Below are 8,194 nucleotides of genomic sequence, written 5' to 3' on the forward strand. Positions count from 1 at the left end.
CCTCACGGTACTTGTTCGCTATCGGTCTCGTGGTCATATTTAGTCTCAGATGGAGTTTACCACCCACTTGGAGCTGCACTCTCAAGCAACCCGACTCGAAGGAGAGGTCCCGCCGACGCTCGCACCGGCCGCTACGGGCCTGGCACCCTCTACGGGCCGTGGCCTCATTCAAGTTGGACTTGGGCTCGGCGCGAGGCGTCGGGGTAGTGGACCCTCCCAAACACCACATGCCACGACAGGCGGCAGCCTGCGGGGTTCGGTGCTGGACTCTTCCCTGTTCGCTCGCCGCTACTGGGGGAATCCTTGTTAGTTTCTTTTCCTCCGCTTAGTAATATGCTTAAATTCAGCGGGTAGTCTCGCCTGCTCTGAGGTCGTTGTACGAGGTGTCGCACGCCACACCGCCAGCCGGCTGTGCACGCTACCGAGAAAGTACCGGTATGCGAACCGCCAGGCGACGGGCGCGCATCGCACGTTTAAGGAGACGCGGCCGGCCACACAGGCGACCACGACACTCCCACGTCTCCGAAGCGGGACAAACGCCGCGCGCTTCAGTATACGTAGCCGACCCTCAGCCAGACGTGGCCCGGGAACGGAATCCATGGACCGCAATGTGCGTTCGAAACGTCGATGTTCATGTGTCCTGCAGTTCACATGTCGACGCGCAATTTGCTGCGTTCTTCATCGACCCACGAGCCGAGTGATCCACCGTCCTGGGTGATCTTTTCCTTTTCAGTCTCCCACTGTCTCTTTCAAGACAGTAGCATTTGCGGGACTGAGGCGTCTGACGGCCCCTGTTCCACTATTTTTTTTGTGTCCAACGGCCTCACAGCCGATGGGCGTCGTACGGCTCCACACCGGAGCGGACAGGCACTCGGGCGAACGTCATTCAAAACCGGCGCCAGGCGCCAGGTACCGCAGGCCAGCCGCTCCAGAGCTTCAGCGCTCGTACCACACAACAACAACACTTCCGCTAGTTTTGAGAGGCACGCGTGGTTCCGCACGCGGCGCACGGCCACTGCCGTACAGGTAGCGTGTTGCGCGACACGACACGCACATCGAAAGACATGCAGTCTAGTCGGTAATGATCCTTCCGCAGGTTCACCTACGGAAACCTTGTTACGACTTTTACTTCCTCTAAATGATCAAGTTTGGTCATCTTTCCGGTAGCATCGGCAACGACAGAGTCGATGCCGCGTACCAGTCCGAAGACCTCACTAAATCATTCAATCGGTAGTAGCGACGGGCGGTGTGTACAAAGGGCAGGGACGTAATCAACGCGAGCTTATGACTCGCGCTTACTGGGAATTCCTCGTTCATGGGGAACAATTGCAAGCCCCAATCCCTAGCACGAAGGAGGTTCAGCGGGTTACCCCGACCTTTCGGCCTAGGAAGACACGCTGATTCCTTCAGTGTAGCGCGCGTGCGGCCCAGAACATCTAAGGGCATCACAGACCTGTTATTGCTCAATCTCGTGCGGCTAGAAGCCGCCTGTCCCTCTAAGAAGAAAAGTAATCGCTGACAGCACGAAGGATGTCACGCGACTAGTTAGCAGGCTAGAGTCTCGTTCGTTATCGGAATTAACCAGACAAATCGCTCCACCAACTAAGAACGGCCATGCACCACCACCCACCGAATCAAGAAAGAGCTATCAATCTGTCAATCCTTCCGGTGTCCGGGCCTGGTGAGGTTTCCCGTGTTGAGTCAAATTAAGCCGCAGGCTCCACTCCTGGTGGTGCCCTTCCGTCAATTCCTTTAAGTTTCAGCTTTGCAACCATACTTCCCCCGGAACCCAAAAGCTTTGGTTTCCCGGAGGCTGCCCGCCGAGTCATCGGAGGAACTGCGGCGGATCGCTGGCTGGCATCGTTTATGGTTAGAACTAGGGCGGTATCTGATCGCCTTCGAACCTCTAACTTTCGTTCTTGATTAATGAAAACATACTTGGCAAATGCTTTCGCTTCTGTTCGTCTTGCGACGATCCAAGAATTTCACCTCTAACGTCGCAATACGAATGCCCCCGCCTGTCCCTATTAATCATTACCTCGGGTTCCGAAAACCAACAAAATAGAACCGAGGTCCTATTCCATTATTCCATGCACACAGTATTCAGGCGGGCTTGCCTGCTTTAAGCACTCTAATTTGTTCAAAGTAAACGTGCCGGCCCACCGAGACACTCAACAAAGAGCACCCTGGTAGGATTTAAACGGGGTCCGCCTCGGGACGCGAAAGCACCCCTTCGGCTCGCCCCACCGGCAGGACGTCCCACGATACATGCCAGTTAAACACCGACGGGCGGTGAACCAACAGCGTGGGACACAAATCCAACTACGAGCTTTTTAACCGCAACAACTTTAATATACGCTATTGGAGCTGGAATTACCGCGGCTGCTGGCACCAGACTTGCCCTCCAATAGATACTCGTTAAAGGATTTAAAGTGTACTCATTCCGATTACGGGGCCTCGGATGAGTCCCGTATCGTTATTTTTCGTCACTACCTCCCCGTGCCGGGAGTGGGTAATTTGCGCGCCTGCTGCCTTCCTTGGATGTGGTAGCCGTTTCTCAGGCTCCCTCTCCGGAATCGAACCCTGATTCCCCGTTACCCGTTACAACCATGGTAGGCGCAGAACCTACCATCGACAGTTGATAAGGCAGACATTTGAAAGATGCGTCGCCGGTACGAGGACCGTGCGATCAGCCCAAAGTTATTCAGAGTCACCAAGGCAAACGGACCAGACAAGCCAATCCGATTGGTTTTGATCTAATAAAAGCGTCCCTTCCATCTCTGGTCGGGACTCTGTTTGCATGTATTAGCTCTAGAATTACCACAGTTATCCAAGTAACGTGGGTACGATCTAAGGAACCATAACTGATTTAATGAGCCATTCGCGGTTTCACCTTAATGCGGCTTGTACTGAGACATGCATGGCTTAATCTTTGAGACAAGCATATGACTACTGGCAGGATCAACCAGGGAGCTGCGTCAACTAGAGCTGAGCAGCCGGCCGCCCGGGAGTGTGTCCCGGGGGCCCGCGCGAACACGCAAGCGTCCGCTCAATTATTCTGCAAACAGGAGGAGGCCGAGCTCCCCTGCACGATACACCTCGAAACCCTCTCAGGTCCCGGCGGCGCGCAGCGCCGTCCTAGGTACTTGGTCGGTTTCGAGAGAGGCGCAATCGCCCGGAGTTAGGCGAGTAGACGGTTTTAGTGCGAACACCCTTGCTCCCAACTGAGCTTGCCGCTGCCGACAGAGGCCCGGGAGCGTGCTGTCGTGGCATTGCCGGCGGGAGACAACACGCGCCACCTATGGTGACCGGCAGCTCCAACGCCAGCGCCACACAAGGGCAAAGCCCCACTTGGGTGCAGAAGCGAACTCTCCCAGCACAGCGCACGCGCCAACACGTCCGCACAACTGCGATACAAACCACCTGCGAGAACCGCTGGGGCGACCGAGCAGCAGACGGCGTCGCGGCGCCGAGTGCCAGGCGGCGGCGCATCCTCAACGCACACAGTCCTCAATCAGACCAGCACACTGCAGATGTCCACCGCGCTTCGCACCGGGCTCGGCTGAACCAACTTTGGCCGCCAGGCGCCGCGTGCAGGGTGCGCCGCAGCGTAGCTGCGCCGCCTGCCGGGCCCGTCGGCTGGCGCTCCTGCCACTCGGCGCCCCCCACCAGCCGCCTGTTGCGCGTGCGCCCACGCAGCGCGCGGCCAACACGCCGGGCGGCCCCCCTTCACCGGCCGGGAACAGTCCCACCAAGCCACCGCCGCGTATCGCTTCATACCCACATGGGCCTAGTCACGCGTGTGGATGTGGCGGGTACCGCTGAAACAACCGGTTAATAGCTGTACCGATCGTCGCCATCACAGATTCACCTCCAGCGTGAACAACCGCTCAACAACGGATTTCCAGTTCATTTGCGTATCTTGGGCAGTAAACGTAGATGTCCACCTACATTTGCGAATTCAACAATTCTTGCATGCCAGGATGTCATGTGTCACGACACGCTACATCAGACCACATACACACTGCGACATGTGCAGAAGAGAACACGTGGAAGGTGGCCCGCGCACGTATGCGATGTACCTTCCGCGATCCACTGTCAACCGGCATCTGCGGCATGTCCCAGATATGGAACGCGGTCCACCAGGGTAGCACTTTGTGTGAGGCAATACGACAAAGTCGGAATACACGCGTCACTACATCAGACGGCTCACGCTGACCTGACCTGACCTGACTCACCGCACCACCACCCCCAGCGACCCAGGGTGACATACAATGCGTTCGTACGTTCCTCCCACACGCCTCTACGGCGTACCACAGTGCAACCTAGCTGTTATTGGGAGACGAGACAAGTAGCATCAAGCACAACATATGGAAATTGAGATTCGACACCGTTGGGCACAGCCAGCGTACGGTCACACGTATCACACTACTTCACTCTGTACGTAACGACCGATGATCGGTACAGCGTGTGGGTTACGCGTACGACATCAGCGGACAATGGACACAGACCATACCACGACGTACACTGAGGGCGTCGACATCTGAATGCAACTGAACAGCTGCGAGGCTCATTTAACACTCAAACGCCAGACCGACCAGCTTGAGAGGACAGAGACACAAAGAGGGGGACAGAGGGGGACAGAGGGGGGGGAGGGGGGGGGTCGGCGATATAGTCCTATTGCAGTACAATTGACAGTGGATAGCAGGAATATGTGGAAAGTAAGCAACACTCGCAAGACATCTACATGAGGATAACAACGACACCAGAGATTCCGAGCAGTGAACTATGTTAGGCAAAGGGACAACGTGGGTTAGGTTAAGGGACAACGTGGGTTAGGTTAAGGGACAACGTGGGTTAGGTTAAGGGACAACGTGGGTTAGGTTAAGGGACAACGTGGGTTAGGTTAAGGGACAACGTGGGTTAGGTTAAGGGACAACGTGGGTTAGGTTAAGGGACAACGTGGGTTAGGTTAAGGGACAACGTGGGTTAGGTTAAGGGACAACGTGGGTTAGGTTAAGGGACAACGTGGGTTAGGTTAAGGGACAACGTGGGTTAGGTTAAGGGACAACGTGGGTTAGGTTAAGGGACAACGTGGGTTAGGTTAAGGGACAACGTGGGTTAGGTTAAGGGACAACGTGGGTTAGGTTAAGGGACAACGTGGGTTAGGTTAAGGGACAACGTGGGTTAGGTTAAGGGACAACGTGGGTTAGGTTAAGGGACAACGTGGGTTAGGTTAAGGGACAACGTGGGTTAGGTTAAGGGACAACGTCGGTTAGGTTAAGGGACAACGTCGGTTAGGTTAAGGGACAACGTCGGTTAGGTTAAGGGACAACGTCGGTTAGGTTAAGGGACAACGTCGGTTAGGTTAAGGGACAACGTCGGTTAGGTTAAGGGACAACGTCGGTTAGGTTAAGGGACAACGTCGGGTTAGGTTAAGGGACAACGTGGGTTAGGTTAAGGGACAACTTGAGTTAGGTTAAGGGACAACTTGAGTTAGGTTAAGGGACAAATTGAGTTAGGTTAAGGGACAAATTGAGTTAGGTTAAGGGACAAATTGAGTTAGGTTAAGGGACAACTTGAGTTAGGTTAAGGGACAAATTGAGTTAGGTTAAGGGACAAATTGAGTTAGGTTAAGGGACAAATTGAGTTAGGTTAAGGGACAACTTGAGTTAGGTTAAGGGACAACTTGAGTTAGGTTAAGGGACAACTTGAGTTAGGTTAAGGGACAACTTGAGTTAGGTTAAGGGACAACTTGAGTTAGGTTAAGGGACAACTTGAGTTAGGTTAAGGGACAACTTGAGTTAGGTTAAGGGACAACTTGAGTTAGGTTAAGGGACAACTTGAGTTAGGTTAAGGGACAACTTGAGTTAGGTTAAGGGACAACTTGAGTTAGGTTAAGGGACAACTTGAGTTAGGTTAAGGGACAACTTGAGTTAGGTTAAGGGACAACTTGAGTTAGGTTAAGGGGACAACTTGAGTTAGGTTAAGGGACAACTTGAGTTAGGTTAAGGGACAACTTGAGTTAGGTTAAGGGACAAATTGAGTTAGGTTAAGGGACAAATTGAGTTAGGTTAAGGGACAACTTGAGTTAGGTTAAGGGACAACTTGAGTTAGGTTAAGGGACAAATTGAGTTAGGTTAAGGGACAACTTGAGTTAGGTTAAGGGACAACTTGAGTTAGGTTAAGGGACAACTTGAGTTAGGTTAAGGGACAACTTGAGTTAGGTTAAGGGACAACTTGAGTTAGGTTAAGGGACAACTTGAGTTAGGTTAAGGGACAACTTGAGTTAGGTTAAGGGACAACTTGAGTTAGGTTAAGGGACAACTTGAGTTAGGTTAAGGGACAACTTGAGTTAGGTTAAGGGACAACTTGAGTTAGGTTAAGGGACAACGTGGGTTAGGTTAAGGGACAAATTGAGTTAGGTTAAGGGACAACTTGAGTTAGGTTAAGGGACAACTTGAGTTAGGTTAAGGGACAACTTGAGTTAGGTTAAGGGACAACTTGAGTTAGGTTAAGGGACAACTTGAGTTAGGTTAAGGGACAACTTGAGTTAGGTTAAGGGACAACTTGAGTTAGGTTAAGGGACAACTTGAGTTAGGTTAAGGGACAACTTGAGTTAGGTTAAGGGACAACTTGAGTTAGGTTAAGGGACAACTTGAGTTAGGTTAAGGGACAACTTGAGTTAGGTTAAGGGACAACTTGAGTTAGGTTAAGGGACAACTTGAGTTAGGTTAAGGGACAACTTGAGTTAGGTTAAGGGACAACTTGAGTTAGGTTAAGGGACAACTTGAGTTAGGTTAAGGGACAACTTGAGTTAGGTTAAGGGACAACTTGAGTTAGGTTAAGGGACAAATTGAGTTAGGTTAAGGGACAAATTGAGTTAGGTTAAGGGACAAATTGAGTTAGGTTAAGGGACAAATTGAGTTAGGTTAAGGGACAAATTGAGTTAGGTTAAGGGACAAATTGAGTTAGGTTAAGGGACAAATTGAGTTAGGTTAAGGGACAAATTGAGTTAGGTTAAGGGACAAATTGAGTTAGGTTAAGGGACAAATTGAGTTAGGTTAAGGGACAAATTGAGTTAGGTTAAGGGACAAATTGAGTTAGGTTAAGCGATAATCTGGTACAGCCACAGTTAGGTTAAGCGATAATCTGGTACAGCCACAGTTAGGTTAAGCGATAATCTGGTACAGCCACAGTTAGGTTAAGCGATAATCTGGTACAGCCACAGTTAGGTTAAGCGATAATCTGGTACAGCCACAGTTAGGTTAAGCGATAAACTGGTACAGCCACAGTTAGGTTAAGCGATAAACTGGTACAGCCACAGTTAGGTTAAGCGATAAACTGGTACAGCCACAGTTAGGTTAAGCGATAAACTGGTACAGCCACAGTTAGGTTAAGCGATAAACTGGTACAGCCACAGTTAGGTTAAGCGATAAACTGGTACAGCCACAGTTAGGTTAAGCGATAAACTGGTACAGCCACAGTTAGGTTAAGCGATAAACTGGTACAGCCACAGTTAGGTTAAGCGATAAACTGGTACAGCCACAGTTAGGTTAAGCGATAAACTGGTACAGCCACAGTTAGGTTAAGCGATAAACTGGTACAGCCACAGTTAGGTTAAGCGATAAACTGGTACAGCCACAGTTAGGTTAAGCGATAAACTGGTACAGCCACAGTTAGGTTAAGCGATAAACTGGTACAGCCACAGTTAGGTTAAGCGATAAACTGGTACAGCCACAGTTAGGTTAAGCGATAAACTGGTACAGCCACAGTTAGGTTAAGCGATAAACTGGTACAGCCACAGTTAGGTTAAGCGATAAACTGGTACAGCCACAGTTAGGTTAAGCGATAAACTGGTACAGCCACAGTTAGGTTAAGCGATAAAGTTGGTTAAATTTGGTATTGTGTGGGAAGGGGGCAGAGAGAGAGGGGGGGGGGGTGGATAGTGGTGGCAGTACACGGATGCCTGAGTCACCGTCAGATACGTCACGTCGGTTCGATGCTTGTAGCAAGAGGCTGGCGGATGTGTGTCTCTCACTTCTGCAATTTTTCATGTGGTATAACACGAGGGCGGGGGATGATATTTGGTGCCCCTCTGTGTAGGATGTGTGTTGGTGGTGTTGATTTATCTGAGCAATGGTAGTTGTCGGAGGAGTGGGGTATTGTGCTTTTATAACACGCGATCTAGTGT

The 8,194-nt window shown here is 51.1% G+C and overlaps 3 non-coding genes across 3 annotated transcripts in view; all 3 read right to left on the bottom strand.

Moving 5' to 3' along the window:
• Positions 1–374, bottom strand: part of LOC126317616 (large subunit ribosomal RNA) — a 4,222-nt gene extending 3,848 nt beyond the window's left edge. The window contains exon 1 of the ribosomal RNA XR_007556765.1: positions 1–374. This exon is cut by the window's left edge and continues 3,848 nt beyond it. This is a non-coding gene — a ribosomal RNA (large subunit ribosomal RNA).
• Positions 375–562: 188 nt separating this feature from the next.
• Positions 563–717, bottom strand: LOC126317599 (5.8S ribosomal RNA). Its single transcript, XR_007556751.1, has one exon. It is a non-coding gene; the product is annotated as a 5.8S ribosomal RNA (ribosomal RNA).
• Positions 718–1,079: 362 nt separating this feature from the next.
• Positions 1,080–2,972, bottom strand: LOC126317609 (small subunit ribosomal RNA). Its single transcript, XR_007556760.1, has one exon. It is a non-coding gene; the product is annotated as a small subunit ribosomal RNA (ribosomal RNA).
• Between the last annotated feature and the right edge of the window lie 5,222 nt (positions 2,973–8,194).

Source organism: Schistocerca gregaria, unplaced genomic scaffold (assembly GCF_023897955.1).
Source record: "Schistocerca gregaria isolate iqSchGreg1 unplaced genomic scaffold, iqSchGreg1.2 ptg000638l, whole genome shotgun sequence".
NCBI classification, from domain to species: Eukaryota; Metazoa; Arthropoda; class Insecta; order Orthoptera; family Acrididae; genus Schistocerca; species Schistocerca gregaria.